The sequence below is a fragment of the Etheostoma spectabile genome, unplaced genomic scaffold (genome assembly GCF_008692095.1).
Source record: "Etheostoma spectabile isolate EspeVRDwgs_2016 unplaced genomic scaffold, UIUC_Espe_1.0 scaffold00018245, whole genome shotgun sequence".
NCBI classification, from domain to species: Eukaryota; Metazoa; Chordata; class Actinopteri; order Perciformes; family Percidae; genus Etheostoma; species Etheostoma spectabile.
The window spans coordinates 12,039-31,745 of record NW_022604174.1 but is presented as its reverse complement, the minus strand read 5'-3'; the positions used below and the strand labels follow the sequence as shown (position 1 = coordinate 31,745).

At 44.1% G+C, this 19,707-nt stretch overlaps 18 non-coding genes across 18 annotated transcripts; 9 read left to right on the top strand and 9 right to left on the bottom strand.

The window, feature by feature from the left end:
- Positions 1-1,257: 1,257 nt before the first annotated feature.
- Positions 1,258-1,330, bottom strand: trnav-cac (transfer RNA valine (anticodon CAC)). Its single transcript has one exon. It is a non-coding gene; the product is annotated as a tRNA-Val (tRNA).
- A 259-nt stretch (positions 1,331-1,589) lies between these two features.
- On the top strand, positions 1,590-1,661 carry trnad-guc (transfer RNA aspartic acid (anticodon GUC)). The gene has a single exon. It is a non-coding gene; the product is annotated as a tRNA-Asp (tRNA).
- A 1,340-nt stretch (positions 1,662-3,001) lies between these two features.
- trnav-cac (transfer RNA valine (anticodon CAC)) lies at positions 3,002-3,074 on the bottom strand. The gene has a single exon. It is a non-coding gene; the product is annotated as a tRNA-Val (tRNA).
- A 259-nt stretch (positions 3,075-3,333) lies between these two features.
- trnad-guc (transfer RNA aspartic acid (anticodon GUC)) lies at positions 3,334-3,405 on the top strand. The gene has a single exon. It is a non-coding gene; the product is annotated as a tRNA-Asp (tRNA).
- A 1,340-nt stretch (positions 3,406-4,745) lies between these two features.
- trnav-cac (transfer RNA valine (anticodon CAC)) lies at positions 4,746-4,818 on the bottom strand. Its single transcript has one exon. It is a non-coding gene; the product is annotated as a tRNA-Val (tRNA).
- A 259-nt stretch (positions 4,819-5,077) lies between these two features.
- On the top strand, positions 5,078-5,149 carry trnad-guc (transfer RNA aspartic acid (anticodon GUC)). Its single transcript has one exon. It is a non-coding gene; the product is annotated as a tRNA-Asp (tRNA).
- A 1,340-nt stretch (positions 5,150-6,489) lies between these two features.
- trnav-cac (transfer RNA valine (anticodon CAC)) lies at positions 6,490-6,562 on the bottom strand. Its single transcript has one exon. It is a non-coding gene; the product is annotated as a tRNA-Val (tRNA).
- Positions 6,563-6,821: 259 nt separating this feature from the next.
- On the top strand, positions 6,822-6,893 carry trnad-guc (transfer RNA aspartic acid (anticodon GUC)). The gene has a single exon. It is a non-coding gene; the product is annotated as a tRNA-Asp (tRNA).
- A 1,340-nt stretch (positions 6,894-8,233) lies between these two features.
- On the bottom strand, positions 8,234-8,306 carry trnav-cac (transfer RNA valine (anticodon CAC)). Its single transcript has one exon. It is a non-coding gene; the product is annotated as a tRNA-Val (tRNA).
- A 259-nt stretch (positions 8,307-8,565) lies between these two features.
- Positions 8,566-8,637, top strand: trnad-guc (transfer RNA aspartic acid (anticodon GUC)). Its single transcript has one exon. It is a non-coding gene; the product is annotated as a tRNA-Asp (tRNA).
- Positions 8,638-9,976: 1,339 nt separating this feature from the next.
- trnav-cac (transfer RNA valine (anticodon CAC)) lies at positions 9,977-10,049 on the bottom strand. The gene has a single exon. It is a non-coding gene; the product is annotated as a tRNA-Val (tRNA).
- Positions 10,050-10,308: 259 nt separating this feature from the next.
- trnad-guc (transfer RNA aspartic acid (anticodon GUC)) lies at positions 10,309-10,380 on the top strand. Its single transcript has one exon. It is a non-coding gene; the product is annotated as a tRNA-Asp (tRNA).
- Positions 10,381-11,723: 1,343 nt separating this feature from the next.
- Positions 11,724-11,796, bottom strand: trnav-cac (transfer RNA valine (anticodon CAC)). The gene has a single exon. It is a non-coding gene; the product is annotated as a tRNA-Val (tRNA).
- A 259-nt stretch (positions 11,797-12,055) lies between these two features.
- Positions 12,056-12,127, top strand: trnad-guc (transfer RNA aspartic acid (anticodon GUC)). Its single transcript has one exon. It is a non-coding gene; the product is annotated as a tRNA-Asp (tRNA).
- A 1,340-nt stretch (positions 12,128-13,467) lies between these two features.
- On the bottom strand, positions 13,468-13,540 carry trnav-cac (transfer RNA valine (anticodon CAC)). Its single transcript has one exon. It is a non-coding gene; the product is annotated as a tRNA-Val (tRNA).
- Positions 13,541-13,799: 259 nt separating this feature from the next.
- On the top strand, positions 13,800-13,871 carry trnad-guc (transfer RNA aspartic acid (anticodon GUC)). Its single transcript has one exon. It is a non-coding gene; the product is annotated as a tRNA-Asp (tRNA).
- A 1,342-nt stretch (positions 13,872-15,213) lies between these two features.
- On the bottom strand, positions 15,214-15,286 carry trnav-cac (transfer RNA valine (anticodon CAC)). The gene has a single exon. It is a non-coding gene; the product is annotated as a tRNA-Val (tRNA).
- A 254-nt stretch (positions 15,287-15,540) lies between these two features.
- trnad-guc (transfer RNA aspartic acid (anticodon GUC)) lies at positions 15,541-15,612 on the top strand. Its single transcript has one exon. It is a non-coding gene; the product is annotated as a tRNA-Asp (tRNA).
- The last annotated feature ends 4,095 nt before the right edge of the window (positions 15,613-19,707 follow it).

Sequence of the window (19,707 nt, the reverse complement as noted above, 5' to 3'; positions counted from 1 at the left end):
GGGCCTTGGCTCAGGCTGTGTTCAGCATGGGAGGAGAACTCCTGATCCTGAATGGGAATCTTGTGAAGTGATGGAAAGAGCACATCACAAGGCCCAGCAGGAGGTGGGAGAGTGTCAAGTCTGGGCACCTTATAATTCCTTTCCTGTTCTTTGAAGGTTATGTGGTTCTGTTGGCTTCATCAAGCAGTGATCTACAGCGCCCACTGGGGCAGACTGATGCCCAATGTCAAGCAAATGGGATGAAAGTCAGCCCCTCCAAATCTGAAAGCGCAGGATTGCTCCCATTGGGTTGGGAGTCAGTTGCTGTCCCAAGCGAAGAAGTTCTTGTATCTCAAAGGCATGTTTTTAAATAGTGCAACTTGTTCCAACACAAAGACTACAATCCTAATGAAACTTTGGATGACCGCCTCCGCCTGTCACACGGAATACTGGGGTTTCATTTCCCGATGGGGAGTTTTATCTACCAGCTGCTAATTATTTCTCAAGGCTACATCGACACTACTACATCTGCCAGAGTAGTTTGGATACGAGATCTAACCATAGCAAAAGATATGCATTTGTTAAGAAAGTATTAGAGTGAATATACTCCAAGAAAGACAAAGGTTTTACAAAAGGATTGAGGATGATCCTGCTATTGAAGATATGTTTTCAGTGACGATATGATCACCTACCTCAGGATCTGGGAACGTAGGCAGACAGCAGGAATGTAAGACGGATCCAGGAACGTAAACCGTTAACTATGAGGCTAGGAAGTTGAGGTTCAGGTAATTCAATTCAATTCAATTCAATTTTACTTATACTGCGCCAAATCACAACAAGAGTTATCTAACTGTGCTTTTCATAAAAGAGCAGGTCCAGACCATACTCTGTGATTTTATTTACAGAAACCCAACAATTCCCACCAAGAGCAAACACTAGGAAGCCAATGCAGAGAAGCTTAAACAGGAGAGATGAGATTTCTTTTCCTGGTTCCAGTCAGAACATGTGCTGCAGCATTCTGGATCAGCTGAAGAGTCTTCATGGACTTTTTCGAGCAGCCTGATGATAAAGAATTGGAGTAATCCAGCTTAGAAGTAACAAGTGCATTGACTATTTTTTCTGCATCATTTTTAAACGGCGTATTGCTGAGTTCCTGAATGTGATTACTACTGCACTGTGGAAACTTCGGTAGGCCTGGCCACGATTTAACAACAGGGAGATTTTTCAGTGACGGTCTTGAGAGTTTAACCGTACGAAGTCAATACAAACAAAGAAATGTGTTTCCGCCCTGTTTCGAACAGGGGACCTTTCGCGTGTGAGGCGAACGTGATAACCACTACACTACGGAAACTGATGAAAGTGGTCTTTCTGCATGTTCATGCGGAAATATACCATTTATATTTTACTGCAAATGTTTACAATGCTGTTAGACATGTTAATTTTTGACACATAGCGATTTTAAACTGGATTCAGTCACAGATGCTTTGTCATGGATTTGAATGCCAGCGAATATGTAGTAAACTTAAATATATCCACATGTATTGACTGTGGCCTGAATGCTGGAATAGCGCCACCTATTTCTTGATGTGCCAAATATGAAGCTTAGGCATTCCTCGTTAGTATAATGGACAGTATCTCCGCCTGTCACGCGGAAGATCGGGGTTCGATTCCCCGACGGGGAGAATTTTCTACCAGCCGCTAACCAATGTTACAAGGCCTCGAGGAAGTCCCGGCAAACGCGTTGGACTACTCTAGAGGGGAAATTGGGCCTTGGCTCAGGCTGTGTTCAGCATGGGAGGAGAACTCCTGATCCTGAATGGGAATCTTGTGAAGTGATGGAAAGAGCACATCACAAGGCCCAGCAGGAGGTGGGAGAGTGTCAAGTCTGGGCACCTTATAATTCCTTTCCTGTTCTTTGAAGGTTATGTGGTTCTGTTGGCTTCATCAAGCAGTGATCTACAGCGCCCACTGGGGCAGACTGATGCCCAATGTCAAGCAAATGGGATGAAAGTCAGCCCCTCCAAATCTGAAAGCGCAGGATTGCTCCCATTGGGTTGGGAGTCAGTTGCTGTCCCAAGCGAAGAAGTTCTTGTATCTCAAAGGCATGTTTTTAAATAGTGCAACTTGTTCCAACACAAAGACTACAATCCTAATGAAACTTTGGATGACCGCCTCCGCCTGTCACACGGAATACTGGGGTTTCATTTCCCGATGGGGAGTTTTATCTACCAGCTGCTAATTATTTCTCAAGGCTACATCGACACTACTACATCTGCCAGAGTAGTTTGGATACGAGATCTAACCATAGCAAAAGATATGCATTTGTTAAGAAAGTATTAGAGTGAATATACTCCAAGAAAGACAAAGGTTTTACAAAAGGATTGAGGATGATCCTGCTATTGAAGATATGTTTTCAGTGACGATATGATCACCTACCTCAGGATCTGGGAACGTAGGCAGACAGCAGGAATGTAAGACGGATCCAGGAACGTAAACCGTTAACTATGAGGCTAGGAAGTTGAGGTTCAGGTAATTCAATTCAATTCAATTCAATTTTACTTATACTGCGCCAAATCACAACAAGAGTTATCTAACTGTGCTTTTCATAAAAGAGCAGGTCCAGACCATACTCTGTGATTTTATTTACAGAAACCCAACAATTCCCACCAAGAGCAAACACTAGGAAGCCAATGCAGAGAAGCTTAAACAGGAGAGATGAGATTTCTTTTCCTGGTTCCAGTCAGAACATGTGCTGCAGCATTCTGGATCAGCTGAAGAGTCTTCATGGACTTTTTCGAGCAGCCTGATGATAAAGAATTGGAGTAATCCAGCTTAGAAGTAACAAGTGCATTGACTATTTTTTCTGCATCATTTTTAAACGGCGTATTGCTGAGTTCCTGAATGTGATTACTACTGCACTGTGGAAACTTCGGTAGGCCTGGCCACGATTTAACAACAGGGAGATTTTTCAGTGACGGTCTTGAGAGTTTAACCGTACGAAGTCAATACAAACAAAGAAATGTGTTTCCGCCCTGTTTCGAACAGGGGACCTTTCGCGTGTGAGGCGAACGTGATAACCACTACACTACGGAAACTGATGAAAGTGGTCTTTCTGCATGTTCATGCGGAAATATACCATTTATATTTTACTGCAAATGTTTACAATGCTGTTAGACATGTTAATTTTTGACACATAGCGATTTTAAACTGGATTCAGTCACAGATGCTTTGTCATGGATTTGAATGCCAGCGAATATGTAGTAAACTTAAATATATCCACATGTATTGACTGTGGCCTGAATGCTGGAATAGCGCCACCTATTTCTTGATGTGCCAAATATGAAGCTTAGGCATTCCTCGTTAGTATAATGGACAGTATCTCCGCCTGTCACGCGGAAGATCGGGGTTCGATTCCCCGACGGGGAGAATTTTCTACCAGCCGCTAACCAATGTTACAAGGCCTCGAGGAAGTCCCGGCAAACGCGTTGGACTACTCTAGAGGGGAAATTGGGCCTTGGCTCAGGCTGTGTTCAGCATGGGAGGAGAACTCCTGATCCTGAATGGGAATCTTGTGAAGTGATGGAAAGAGCACATCACAAGGCCCAGCAGGAGGTGGGAGAGTGTCAAGTCTGGGCACCTTATAATTCCTTTCCTGTTCTTTGAAGGTTATGTGGTTCTGTTGGCTTCATCAAGCAGTGATCTACAGCGCCCACTGGGGCAGACTGATGCCCAATGTCAAGCAAATGGGATGAAAGTCAGCCCCTCCAAATCTGAAAGCGCAGGATTGCTCCCATTGGGTTGGGAGTCAGTTGCTGTCCCAAGCGAAGAAGTTCTTGTATCTCAAAGGCATGTTTTTAAATAGTGCAACTTGTTCCAACACAAAGACTACAATCCTAATGAAACTTTGGATGACCGCCTCCGCCTGTCACACGGAATACTGGGGTTTCATTTCCCGATGGGGAGTTTTATCTACCAGCTGCTAATTATTTCTCAAGGCTACATCGACACTACTACATCTGCCAGAGTAGTTTGGATACGAGATCTAACCATAGCAAAAGATATGCATTTGTTAAGAAAGTATTAGAGTGAATATACTCCAAGAAAGACAAAGGTTTTACAAAAGGATTGAGGATGATCCTGCTATTGAAGATATGTTTTCAGTGACGATATGATCACCTACCTCAGGATCTGGGAACGTAGGCAGACAGCAGGAATGTAAGACGGATCCAGGAACGTAAACCGTTAACTATGAGGCTAGGAAGTTGAGGTTCAGGTAATTCAATTCAATTCAATTCAATTTTACTTATACTGCGCCAAATCACAACAAGAGTTATCTAACTGTGCTTTTCATAAAAGAGCAGGTCCAGACCATACTCTGTGATTTTATTTACAGAAACCCAACAATTCCCACCAAGAGCAAACACTAGGAAGCCAATGCAGAGAAGCTTAAACAGGAGAGATGAGATTTCTTTTCCTGGTTCCAGTCAGAACATGTGCTGCAGCATTCTGGATCAGCTGAAGAGTCTTCATGGACTTTTTCGAGCAGCCTGATGATAAAGAATTGGAGTAATCCAGCTTAGAAGTAACAAGTGCATTGACTATTTTTTCTGCATCATTTTTAAACGGCGTATTGCTGAGTTCCTGAATGTGATTACTACTGCACTGTGGAAACTTCGGTAGGCCTGGCCACGATTTAACAACAGGGAGATTTTTCAGTGACGGTCTTGAGAGTTTAACCGTACGAAGTCAATACAAACAAAGAAATGTGTTTCCGCCCTGTTTCGAACAGGGGACCTTTCGCGTGTGAGGCGAACGTGATAACCACTACACTACGGAAACTGATGAAAGTGGTCTTTCTGCATGTTCATGCGGAAATATACCATTTATATTTTACTGCAAATGTTTACAATGCTGTTAGACATGTTAATTTTTGACACATAGCGATTTTAAACTGGATTCAGTCACAGATGCTTTGTCATGGATTTGAATGCCAGCGAATATGTAGTAAACTTAAATATATCCACATGTATTGACTGTGGCCTGAATGCTGGAATAGCGCCACCTATTTCTTGATGTGCCAAATATGAAGCTTAGGCATTCCTCGTTAGTATAATGGACAGTATCTCCGCCTGTCACGCGGAAGATCGGGGTTCGATTCCCCGACGGGGAGAATTTTCTACCAGCCGCTAACCAATGTTACAAGGCCTCGAGGAAGTCCCGGCAAACGCGTTGGACTACTCTAGAGGGGAAATTGGGCCTTGGCTCAGGCTGTGTTCAGCATGGGAGGAGAACTCCTGATCCTGAATGGGAATCTTGTGAAGTGATGGAAAGAGCACATCACAAGGCCCAGCAGGAGGTGGGAGAGTGTCAAGTCTGGGCACCTTATAATTCCTTTCCTGTTCTTTGAAGGTTATGTGGTTCTGTTGGCTTCATCAAGCAGTGATCTACAGCGCCCACTGGGGCAGACTGATGCCCAATGTCAAGCAAATGGGATGAAAGTCAGCCCCTCCAAATCTGAAAGCGCAGGATTGCTCCCATTGGGTTGGGAGTCAGTTGCTGTCCCAAGCGAAGAAGTTCTTGTATCTCAAAGGCATGTTTTTAAATAGTGCAACTTGTTCCAACACAAAGACTACAATCCTAATGAAACTTTGGATGACCGCCTCCGCCTGTCACACGGAATACTGGGGTTTCATTTCCCGATGGGGAGTTTTATCTACCAGCTGCTAATTATTTCTCAAGGCTACATCGACACTACTACATCTGCCAGAGTAGTTTGGATACGAGATCTAACCATAGCAAAAGATATGCATTTGTTAAGAAAGTATTAGAGTGAATATACTCCAAGAAAGACAAAGGTTTTACAAAAGGATTGAGGATGATCCTGCTATTGAAGATATGTTTTCAGTGACGATATGATCACCTACCTCAGGATCTGGGAACGTAGGCAGACAGCAGGAATGTAAGACGGATCCAGGAACGTAAACCGTTAACTATGAGGCTAGGAAGTTGAGGTTCAGGTAATTCAATTCAATTCAATTCAATTTTACTTATACTGCGCCAAATCACAACAAGAGTTATCTAACTGTGCTTTTCATAAAAGAGCAGGTCCAGACCATACTCTGTGATTTTATTTACAGAAACCCAACAATTCCCACCAAGAGCAAACACTAGGAAGCCAATGCAGAGAAGCTTAAACAGGAGAGATGAGATTTCTTTTCCTGGTTCCAGTCAGAACATGTGCTGCAGCATTCTGGATCAGCTGAAGAGTCTTCATGGACTTTTTCGAGCAGCCTGATGATAAAGAATTGGAGTAATCCAGCTTAGAAGTAACAAGTGCATTGACTATTTTTTCTGCATCATTTTTAAACGGCGTATTGCTGAGTTCCTGAATGTGATTACTACTGCACTGTGGAAACTTCGGTAGGCCTGGCCACGATTTAACAACAGGGAGATTTTTCAGTGACGGTCTTGAGAGTTTAACCGTACGAAGTCAATACAAACAAAGAAATGTGTTTCCGCCCTGTTTCGAACAGGGGACCTTTCGCGTGTGAGGCGAACGTGATAACCACTACACTACGGAAACTGACGAAAGTGGTCTTTCTGCATGTTCATGCGGAAATATACCATTTATATTTTACTGCAAATGTTTACAATGCTGTTAGACATGTTAATTTTTGACACATAGCGATTTTAAACTGGATTCAGTCACAGATGCTTTGTCATGGATTTGAATGCCAGCGAATATGTAGTAAACTTAAATATATCCACATGTATTGACTGTGGCCTGAATGCTGGAATAGCGCCACCTATTTCTTGATGTGCCAAATATGAAGCTTAGGCATTCCTCGTTAGTATAATGGACAGTATCTCCGCCTGTCACGCGGAAGATCGGGGTTCGATTCCCCGACGGGGAGAATTTTCTACCAGCCGCTAACCAATGTTACAAGGCCTCGAGGAAGTCCCGGCAAACGCGTTGGACTACTCTAGAGGGGAAATTGGGCCTTGGCTCAGGCTGTGTTCAGCATGGGAGGAGAACTCCTGATCCTGAATGGGAATCTTGTGAAGTGATGGAAAGAGCACATCACAAGGCCCAGCAGGAGGTGGGAGAGTGTCAAGTCTGGGCACCTTATAATTCCTTTCCTGTTCTTTGAAGGTTATGTGGTTCTGTTGGCTTCATCAAGCAGTGATCTACAGCGCCCACTGGGGCAGACTGATGCCCAATGTCAAGCAAATGGGATGAAAGTCAGCCCCTCCAAATCTGAAAGCGCAGGATTGCTCCCATTGGGTTGGGAGTCAGTTGCTGTCCCAAGCGAAGAAGTTCTTGTATCTCAAAGGCATGTTTTTAAATAGTGCAACTTGTTCCAACACAAAGACTACAATCCTAATGAAACTTTGGATGACCGCCTCCGCCTGTCACACGGAATACTGGGGTTTCATTTCCCGATGGGGAGTTTTATCTACCAGCTGCTAATTATTTCTCAAGGCTACATCGACACTACTACATCTGCCAGAGTAGTTTGGATACGAGATCTAACCATAGCAAAAGATATGCATTTGTTAAGAAAGTATTAGAGTGAATATACTCCAAGAAAGACAAAGGTTTTACAAAAGGATTGAGGATGATCCTGCTATTGAAGATATGTTTTCAGTGACGATATGATCACCTACCTCAGGATCTGGGAACGTAGGCAGACAGCAGGAATGTAAGACGGATCCAGGAACGTAAACCGTTAACTATGAGGCTAGGAAGTTGAGGTTCAGGTAATTCAATTCAATTCAATTCAATTTTACTTATACTGCGCCAAATCACAACAAGAGTTATCTAACTGTGCTTTTCATAAAAGAGCAGGTCCAGACCATACTCTGTGATTTTATTTACAGAAACCCAACAATTCCCACCAAGAGCAAACACTAGGAAGCCAATGCAGAGAAGCTTAAACAGGAGAGATGAGATTTCTTTTCCTGGTTCCAGTCAGAACATGTGCTGCAGCATTCTGGATCAGCTGAAGAGTCTTCATGGACTTTTTCGAGCAGCCTGATGATAAAGAATTGGAGTAATCCAGCTTAGAAGTAACAAGTGCATTGACTATTTTTTCTGCATCATTTTTAAACGGCGTATTGCTGAGTTCCTGAATGTGATTACTACTGCACTGTGGAAACTTCGGTAGGCCTGGCCACGATTTAACAACAGGGAGATTTTTCAGTGACGGTCTTGAGAGTTTAACCGTACGAAGTCAATACAAACAAAGAAATGTGTTTCCGCCCTGTTTCGAACAGGGGACCTTTCGCGTGTGAGGCGAACGTGATAACCACTACACTACGGAAACTGACGAAAGTGGTCTTTCTGCATGTTCATGCGGAAATATACCATTTATATTTTACTGCAAATGTTTACAATGCTGTTAGACATGTTAATTTTTGACACATAGCAATTTTAAACTGGATTCAGTCACAGATGCTTTGTCATGGATTTGAATGCCAGCGAATATGTAGTAAACTTAAATATATCCACATGTATTGACTGTGGCCTGAATGCTGGAATAGCGCCACCTATTTCTTGATGTGCCAAATATGAAGCTTAGGCATTCCTCGTTAGTATAATGGACAGTATCTCCGCCTGTCACGCGGAAGATCGGGGTTCGATTCCCCGACGGGGAGAATTTTCTACCAGCCGCTAACCAATGTTACAAGGCCTCGAGGAAGTCCCGGCAAACGCGTTGGACTACTCTAGAGGGGAAATTGGGCCTTGGCTCAGGCTGTGTTCAGCATGGGAGGAGAACTCCTGATCCTGAATGGGAATCTTGTGAAGTGATGGAAAGAGCACATCACAAGGCCCAGCAGGAGGTGGGAGAGTGTCAAGTCTGGGCACCTTATAATTCCTTTCCTGTTCTTTGAAGGTTATGTGGTTCTGTTGGCTTCATCAAGCAGTGATCTACAGCGCCCACTGGGGCAGACTGATGCCCAATGTCAAGCAAATGGGATGAAAGTCAGCCCCTCCAAATCTGAAAGCGCAGGATTGCTCCCATTGGGTTGGGAGTCAGTTGCTGTCCCAAGCGAAGAAGTTCTTGTATCTCAAAGGCATGTTTTTAAATAGTGCAACTTGTTCCAACACAAAGACTACAATCCTAATGAAACTTTGGATGACCGCCTCCGCCTGTCACACGGAATACTGGGGTTTCATTTCCCGATGGGGAGTTTTATCTACCAGCTGCTAATTATTTCTCAAGGCTACATCGACACTACTACATCTGCCAGAGTAGTTTGGATACGAGATCTAACCATAGCAAAAGATATGCATTTGTTAAGAAAGTATTAGAGTGAATATACTCCAAGAAAGACAAAGGTTTTACAAAAGGATTGAGGATGATCCTGCTATTGAAGATATGTTTTCAGTGACGATATGATCACCTACCTCAGGATCTGGGAACGTAGGCAGACAGCAGGAATGTAAGACGGATCCAGGAACGTAAACCGTTAACTATGAGGCTAGGAAGTTGAGGTTCAGGTAATTCAATTCAATTCAATTCAATTTTACTTATACTGCGCCAAATCACAACAAGAGTTATCTAACTGTGCTTTTCATAAAAGAGCAGGTCCAGACCATACTCTGTGATTTTATTTACAGAAACCCAACAATTCCCACCAAGAGCAAACACTAGGAAGCCAATGCAGAGAAGCTTAAACAGGAGAGATGAGATTTCTTTTCCTGGTTCCAGTCAGAACATGTGCTGCAGCATTCTGGATCAGCTGAAGAGTCTTCATGGACTTTTTCGAGCAGCCTGATGATAAAGAATTGGAGTAATCCAGCTTAGAAGTAACAAGTGCATTGACTATTTTTTCTGCATCATTTTTAAACGGCGTATTGCTGAGTTCCTGAATGTGATTACTACTGCACTGTGGAAACTTCGGTAGGCCTGGCCACGATTTAACAACAGGGAGATTTTTCAGTGACGGTCTGAGAGTTTAACCGTACGAAGTCAATACAAACAAAGAAATGTGTTTCCGCCCTGTTTCGAACAGGGGACCTTTCGCGTGTGAGGCGAACGTGATAACCACTACACTACGGAAACTGACGAAAGTGGTCTTTCTGCATGTTCATGCGGAAATATACCATTTATATTTTACTGCAAATGTTTACAATGCTGTTAGACATGTTAATTTTTGACACATAGCGATTTTAAACTGGATTCAGTCACAGATGCTTTGTCATGGATTTGAATGCCAGCGAATATGTAGTAAACTTAAATATATCCACATGTATTGACTGTGGCCTGAATGCTGGAATAGCGCCACCTATTTCTTGATGTGCCAAATATGAAGCTTAGGCATTCCTCGTTAGTATAATGGACAGTATCTCCGCCTGTCACGCGGAAGATCGGGGTTCGATTCCCCGACGGGGAGAATTTTCTACCAGCCGCTAACCAATGTTACAAGGCCTCGAGGAAGTCCCGGCAAACGCGTTGGACTACTCTAGAGGGGAAATTGGGCCTTGGCTCAGGCTGTGTTCAGCATGGGAGGAGAACTCCTGATCCTGAATGGGAATCTTGTGAAGTGATGGAAAGAGCACATCACAAGGCCCAGCAGGAGGTGGGAGAGTGTCAAGTCTGGGCACCTTATAATTCCTTTCCTGTTCTTTGAAGGTTATGTGGTTCTGTTGGCTTCATCAAGCAGTGATCTACAGCGCCCACTGGGGCAGACTGATCCAATGTCAAGCAAATGGGATGAAAGTCAGCCCCTCCAAATCTGAAAGCGCAGGATTGCTCCCATTGGGTTGGGAGTCAGTTGCTGTCCCAAGCGAAGAAGTTCTTGTATCTCAAAGGCATGTTTTTAAATAGTGCAACTTGTTCCAACACAAAGACTACAATCCTAATGAAACTTTGGATGACCGCCTCCGCCTGTCACACGGAATACTGGGGTTTCATTTCCCGATGGGGAGTTTTATCTACCAGCTGCTAATTATTTCTCAAGGCTACATCGACACTACTACATCTGCCAGAGTAGTTTGGATACGAGATCTAACCATAGCAAAAGATATGCATTTGTTAAGAAAGTATTAGAGTGAATATACTCCAAGAAAGACAAAGGTTTTACAAAAGGATTGAGGATGATCCTGCTATTGAAGATATGTTTTCAGTGACGATATGATCACCTACCTCAGGATCTGGGAACGTAGGCAGACAGCAGGAATGTAAGACGGATCCAGGAACGTAAACCGTTAACTATGAGGCTAGGAAGTTGAGGTTCAGGTAATTCAATTCAATTCAATTCAATTCAATTTTACTTATACTGCGCCAAATCACAACAAGAGTTATCTAACTGTGCTTTTCATAAAAGAGCAGGTCCAGACCATACTCTGTGATTTTATTTACAGAAACCCAACAATTCCCACCAAGAGCAAACACTAGGAAGCCAATGCAGAGAAGCTTAAACAGGAGAGATGAGATTTCTTTTCCTGGTTCCAGTCAGAACATGTGCTGCAGCATTCTGGATCAGCTGAAGAGTCTTCATGGACTTTTTCGAGCAGCCTGATGATAAAGAATTGGAGTAATCCAGCTTAGAAGTAACAAGTGCATTGACTATTTTTTCTGCATCATTTTTAAACGGCGTATTGCTGAGTTCCTGAATGTGATTACTACTGCACTGTGGAAACTTCGGTAGGCCTGGCCACGATTTAACAACAGGGAGATTTTTCAGTGACGGTCTTGAGAGTTTAACCGTACGAAGTCAATACAAACAAAGAAATGTGTTTCCGCCCTGTTTCGAACAGGGGACCTTTCGCGTGTGAGGCGAACGTGATAACCACTACACTACGGAAACTGACGAAAGTGGTCTTTCTGCATGTTCATGCGGAAATATACCATTTATATTTTACTGCAAATGTTTACAATGCTGTTAGACATGTTAATTTTTGACACATAGCAATTTTAAACTGGATTCAGTCACAGATGCTTTGTCATGGATTTGAATGCCAGCGAATATGTAGTAAACTTAAATATATCCACATGTATTGACTGTGGCCTGAATGCTGGAATAGCGCCACCTATTTCTTGATGTGCCAAATATGAAGCTTAGGCATTCCTCGTTAGTATAATGGACAGTATCTCCGCCTGTCACGCGGAAGATCGGGGTTCGATTCCCCGACGGGGAGAATTTTCTACCAGCCGCTAACCAATGTTACAAGGCCTCGAGGAAGTCCCGGCAAACGCGTTGGACTACTCTAGAGGGGAAATTGGGCCTTGGCTCAGGCTGTGTTCAGCATGGGAGGAGAACTCCTGATCCTGAATGGGAATCTTGTGAAGTGATGGAAAGAGCACATCACAAGGCCCAGCAGGAGGTGGGAGAGTGTCAAGTCTGGGCACCTTATAATTCCTTTCCTGTTCTTTGAAGGTTATGTGGTTCTGTTGGCTTCATCAAGCAGTGATCTACAGCGCCCACTGGGGCAGACTGATGCCCAATGTCAAGCAAATGGGATGAAAGTCAGCCCCTCCAAATCTGAAAGCGCAGGATTGCTCCCATTGGGTTGGGAGTCAGTTGCTGTCCCAAGCGAAGAAGTTCTTGTATCTCAAAGGCATGTTTTTAAATAGTGCAACTTGTTCCAACACAAAGACTACAATCCTAATGAAACTTTGGATGACCGCCTCCGCCTGTCACACGGAATACTGGGGTTTCATTTCCCGATGGGGAGTTTTATCTACCAGCTGCTAATTATTTCTCAAGGCTACATCGACACTACTACATCTGCCAGAGTAGTTTGGATACGAGATCTAACCATAGCAAAAGATATGCATTTGTTAAGAAAGTATTAGAGTGAATATACTCCAAGAAAGACAAAGGTTTTACAAAAGGATTGAGGATGATCCTGCTATTGAAGATATGTTTTCAGTGACGATATGATCACCTACCTCAGGATCTGGGAACGTAGGCAGACAGCAGGAATGTAAGACGGATCCAGGAACGTAAACCGTTAACTATGAGGCTAGGAAGTTGAGGTTCAGGTAATTCAATTCAATTCAATTCAATTTTACTTATACTGCGCCAAATCACAACAAGAGTTATCTAACTGTGCTTTTCATAAAAGAGCAGGTCCAGACCATACTCTGTGATTTTATTTACAGAAACCCAACAATTCCCACCAAGAGCAAACACTAGGAAGCCAATGCAGAGAAGCTTAAACAGGAGAGATGAGATTTCTTTTCCTGGTTCCAGTCAGAACATGTGCTGCAGCATTCTGGATCAGCTGAAGAGTCTTCATGGACTTTTTCGAGCAGCCTGATGATAAAGAATTGGAGTAATCCAGCTTAGAAGTAACAAGTGCATTGACTATTTTTTCTGCATCATTTTTAAACGGCGTATTGCTGAGTTCCTGAATGTGATTACTACTGCACTGTGGAAACTTCGGTAGGCCTGGCCACGATTTAACAACAGGGAGATTTTTCAGTGACGGTCTCGAGAGTTTAACCGTACGAAGTCAATACAAACAAAGAAATGTGTTTCCGCCCTGTTTCGAACAGGGGACCTTTCGCGTGTGAGGCGAACGTGATAACCACTACACTACGGAAACTGACGAAAGTGGTCTTTCTGCATGTTCATGCGGAAATATACCATTTATATTTTACTGCAAATGTTTACAATGCTGTTAGACATGTTAATTTTTGACACATAGCAATTTTAAACTGGATTCAGTCACAGATGCTTTGTCATGGATTTGAATGCCAGCGAATATGTAGTAAACTTAAATATATCCACATGTATTGACTGTGGCCTGAATGCTGGAATAGCGCCACCTATTTCTTGATGTGCCAAATATGAAGCTTAGGCATTCCTCGTTAGTATAATGGACAGTATCTCCGCCTGTCACGCGGAAGATCGGGGTTCGATTCCCCGACGGGGAGAATTTTCTACCAGCCGCTAACCAATGTTACAAGGCCTCGAGGAAGTCCCGGCAAACGCGTTGGACTACTCTAGAGGGGAAATTGGGCCTTGGCTCAGGCTGTGTTCAGCATGGGAGGAGAACTCCTGATCCTGAATGGGAATCTTGTGAAGTGATGGAAAGAGCACATCACAAGGCCCAGCAGGAGGTGGGAGAGTGTCAAGTCTGGGCACCTTATAATTCCTTTCCTGTTCTTTGAAGGTTATGTGGTTCTGTTGGCTTCATCAAGCAGTGATCTACAGCGCCCACTGGGGCAGACTGATGCCCAATGTCAAGCAAATGGGATGAAAGTCAGCCCCTCCAAATCTGAAAGCGCAGGATTGCTCCCATTGGGTTGGGAGTCAGTTGCTGTCCCAAGCGAAGAAGTTCTTGTATCTCAAAGGCATGTTTTTAAATAGTGCAACTTGTTCCAACACAAAGACTACAATCCTAATGAAACTTTGGATGACCGCCTCCGCCTGTCACACGGAATACTGGGGTTTCATTTCCCGATGGGGAGTTTTATCTACCAGCTGCTAATTATTTCCAAGGCTACATCGACACTACTACATCTGCCAGAGTAGTTTGGATACGAGATCTAACCATAGCAAAAGATATGCATTTGTTAAGAAAGTATTAGAGTGAATATACTCCAAGAAAGACAAAGGTTTTACAAAAGGATTGAGGATGATCCTGCTATTGAAGATATGTTTTCAGTGACGATATGATCACCTACCTCAGGATCTGGGAACGTAGGCAGACAGCAGGAATGTAAGACGGATCCAGGAACGTAAACCGTTAACTATGAGGCTAGGAAGTTGAGGTTCAGGTAATCAATTCAATTCAATTCATTCAATTTTACTTATACTGCGCCAAATCACAACAAGAGTTATCTAACTGTGCTTTTCATAAAAGAGCAGGTCCAGACCATACTCTGTGATTTTATTTACAGAAACCCAACAATTCCCACCAAGAGCAAACACTAGGAAGCCAATGCAGAGAAGCTTAAACAGGAGAGATGAGATTTCTTTTCCTGGTTCCAGTCAGAACATGTGCTGCAGCATTCTGGATCAGCTGAAGAGTCTTCATGGACTTTTTCGAGCAGCCTGATGATAAAGAATTGGAGTAATCCAGCTTAGAAGTAACAAGTGCATTGACTATTTTTTCTGCATCATTTTTAAACGGCGTATTGCTGAGTTCCTGAATGTGATTACTACTGCACTGTGGAAACTTCGGTAGGCCTGGCCACGATTTAACAACAGGGAGATTTTTCAGTGACGGTCTTGAGAGTTTAACCGTACGAAGTCAATACAAACAAAGAAATGTGTTTCCGCCCTGTTTCGAACAGGGGACCTTTCGCGTGTGAGGCGAACGTGATAACCACTACACTACGGAAACTGACGAAAGTGGTCTTTCTGCATGTTCATGCGGAAATATACCATTATATTTTACTGCAAATGTTTACAATGCTGTTAGACATGTTAATTTTGACACATAGCAATTTTAAACTGGATTCAGTCACAGATGCTTTGTCATGGATTTGAATGCCAGCGAATGTAGTAAACTTAAATATATCCACATGTATTGACTGTGGCCTGAATGCTGGAATAGCGCCACCTATTTCTTGATGTGCCAAATATAAGCTTAGGCATTCCTCGTTAGTATAATGGACAGTATCTCCGCCTGTCACGCGGAAGATCGGGGTTCGATTCCCCGACGGGGAGAATTTTCTACCAGCCGCTAACCAATGTTACAAGGCCTCGAGGAAGTCCCGGCAAACGCGTTGGACTACTCTAGAGGGGAAATTGGGCCTTGGCTCAGGCTGTGTTCAGCATGGGAGGAGAACTCCTGATCCTGAATGGGAATCTTGTGAAGTGATGGAAAGAGCACATCACAAGGCCCAGCAGGAGGTGGGAGAGTGTCAAGTCTGGGCACCTTATAATTCCTTTCCTGTTCTTTGAAGGTTATGTGGTTCTGTTGGCTTCATCAAGCAGTGATCTACAGCGCCCACTGGGGCAGACTGATGTCCAATGTCAAGCAAATGGGATGAAAGTCAGCCCCTCCAAATCTGAAAGCGCAGGATTGCTCCCATTGGGTTGGGAGTCAGTTGCTGTCCCAAGCGAAGAAGTTCTGTATCTCAAAGGCATGTTTTTAAATAGTGCAACTTGTTCCAACACAAAGACTACAATCCTAATGAAACTTTGGATGACCGCCTCCGCCTGTCACACGGAATACTGGGGTTTCATTTCCCGATGGGGAGTTATCTACCAGCTGCTAATTATTTCCAAGGCTACATCGACACTACTACATCTGCCAGAGTAGTTTGGATACGAGATCTACCATAGCAAAAGATATGCATTTGTTAAGAAAGTATTAGAGTGAATATACTCCAAGAAAGACAAAGGTTTTACAAAAGGATTGAGGATGATCCTGCTATTGAAGATATGTTTTCAGTGACGATATGATCACCTACCTCAGGATCTGGGAACGTAGGCAGACAGCAGGAATGTAAGACGGATCCAGGAACGTAAACCGTTAACTATGAGGCTAGGAAGTTGAGGTTCAGGTAATTCAATTCATTCAATTCAATTTTACTTATACTGCGCCAAATCACAACAAGAGTTATCTAACTGTGCTTTTCATAAAAGAGCAGGTCCAGACCATACTACTACAACTCAATTGTTAAAGAAACAACTGGAAGAATTAAACAGCCCAAGCCCAGCAAAGCTAAACAAATGACAGTCTCACAGAACCCCCAACAGTCAGAAGCCCCTCACAGTTGCAGACATGCTGTCTTTTCTGGGCCTCACAGGATACAGCGCTCACATATCCCTGACTATACCAACAGAACTCATCACTGTCTCACCGCCCCACCTCCTATGGACAACAGAGGCCAGGCCGCCTTCTCTGACCTCAAAAGTGCCCTAGCAAGGGCAGAGACACTCACCTCCCCAGACTACTCACTCCATTTCATATGGATGTTTCTGAAAACATGGCTTTCTCAATGCCATTTTATTTCAGAAAAAAGGGGAGACAGACATGTCAGGCAGCGGAGCGGCGCCACAAAAGACAAAGATGGGATTGGAGGTCTCATCAAGGAAAGATAGCAGCATCAGCCGAGATGTGCAGAATGTTGCTACCTGAGGCACACAGACCAACACATGAAGGAAGAAACCAGACTCTCCTGAATCTGTCTGAGCTGTGGTGGCACCCCAATTTGAGGGACATGGTGACACATTTTTGTCAGGAATGCAGGGTGTGTGGAGAGCATAATGTTCAGAAACCATACACCACACTAAAAGGAGCGTACCCAGTCCCCACAGCTTGTTTTCAAGATATCAGTATAGATTATACTGATATGGGCGCAGAAAATGTGGTAGGGGGAAAAAGGTATCTTCTGGTGATGGTAGACAGGTTCTCTAGGTGGGTAGAAGCCATTCCCACCGGAAAAGAGGACGCAAAAACAGTGTGAAATGGCTCAAAACTGAACTCATCCCGAGTATGGGGTCCCCAGGCAAATAAGGTCAGATAATGGCACACATTTTAACAACAAACTACTAAGAGAAGTAGAACAGGCCCTGGGAATCACTCATGCCTTCGGATCAGTTTATCATCCACAGTCACAGGAATGGTGGAAAGAGCAAACCAGACATTGAAGGCTAAGATAGCCAAGGCATGTGCAGGAAGCAAGTTAACATGGGTAGAAGCGCTCCCATTGGCCCTCATGGCTATGAGGTCCTCAGAAGGACGAGAAACACATTTGACCCCACATGAAATAATGACAGGGAGAAAAATGCCAGGACCTCCACTAGATGGAGGCCACATGCCAATGTTAGATGTTCAGCAAATAGAAATGACAGACTATATGAAAAAGCTAACATCTCTGGTTTCAGCCCTTTCTACGCAGGTCCAGTTGGCGAACAGGAAACCGCAGGAGGAAGCAACACTACCTGTCAAGGTAGGCGACTGGGTCAGGGTCAAAGTTCACAAGAGGAAGTGGACTGACCCCAGGTGGTCCGGGCCTTACGAAGTAAGGGAGGTTACTTCACACTCGGTCCAGGTTAAAGGTAAAAAAGGAGCACCTTGGCACCACCTGACACATTGTGCCCCAGTCGCACCTCCTAGCCGCCCATTGGCAGAAATTAGAAAAGCAATCCAAAATGTATAGATGGAAGAGATGTTTTGGCGGGGAACAGCCCCCCATAGTACATCCATAACTTGGAAGGCAATGGGGTTTGGGAAAAAGACAACAGTTGTCCTAGCAGTAGTAGTAGTAGTGGGAGTTGCAGCATTAATTCTGGGGTTGGAACATGCGTATGGGGACCGAGACCACAAGAACAATCACCCGGTAGTGTCCAACCACCTCTCAGTAACAAAGGAAATGAAACTAGACGAGAGAAAAGAAGAGCAGTTTGGGCAGTAGTGAAGCAACACACTAAGGGCCCATCCCCAGGTGCGGTGCCAGATTGACTCTCCCCTATGTGAGAGACTCAACCACGTCATTTACCTTTGATTTGTGTCAGGCTATAGACTGCGGGGTATAATAGTTTCTACAAAAACACAGATGTGTACATCTGTGACGACTATCAAAAGGTAGAGGACTGTGAAAGGAGCGCTTCCGGACAGGTGAAAGGTAGTCTCTGTAACAGCTGGTATGACGCGGTTGGACACAGGAGGGTGGAAACCATGGGCGAGGTTGACAGACAAAAGAGATTGGTGGGTACAACAATGAATGGGAGATATTATCTATACAGCGGGACTATAGTTCAGACCCCACGAAAAATCCCATAACCCTGTCAGTAAATAGAGCAATTGGGAGCAGGAACGGTCAGGATGTGGATGTTAGCCATAGGTGTATGGATAGCAGGAAGTGACCAGATAACCCCCCTGCAGATAAATATTTGGATCCCCTCACGCACACACAGAATGACACTGACATGGCAGAGACTACAGTAAAACCCCCCCTGAAGGAGGAAGACGTAATAGTGCAGGACTTCTCTAAAATGAGGGTGGAAGATGTGTTAGAGTTATCAGCAGGTGCAGGCCAGGACAATTTATGGATCAGGTGGCTAATACAGAATGCCAAAGAACAACACATGGAAGGGTGCGTGGCCTGTGCCACAGCTAGACCAGTCATGTTCACTAACCCGCCCCGTTGTTTCCTAATGAGGACCCAGCAGGATATGCATGCATGTTGAACTTCACACACTCTAAGACAGCTTCCCGCAATTGTACTACCCTAGCATCCCTCTTTCCCCCCCCAGGCTTTGAAAAACCAGGGTATTTTACCGCCATAAAGGGGAGGGTGCAAGATATCACTGTTTCAATCTCACCGGATCAAGCAAGCCCACAATCAAACTAGGTGATATACCCCCAGACTGGTGTAATACAACTGTACAAAACAAACAGCCCTAGGCCCAGTGGCTAGAATAGGACTATTCTACTATTGTGTGGTCTTAGGTTGTACTCCCAGATAAAGTTCCCAAATCAAACGTCAGGAGTTTGTGCTATGGTTAGATTAGCTATGCCCATATCCTTGGTGGGGAGTAGAGTCCACTATACCCACCATAAGGCTGTGCAACTGACCGTAAAGAGAAGGCGCAGGGCCCGTAGTATGCAAGGCCCGGCTTTTGATCCATGGGCGGGAACCCCAACCTATATAGACAGCATAGGAGTTCCTAGGGTGTCCCGAATGAATACAAATTGGCAGATCAAATAGCCGCAGGATTTGAGAATATACCACTGCTTTCAGCCATCTTCCCCGTCACTCCCAGCAAAAATGTAGATAGGATAAATTTTGTGCATTATAATGTTTTACG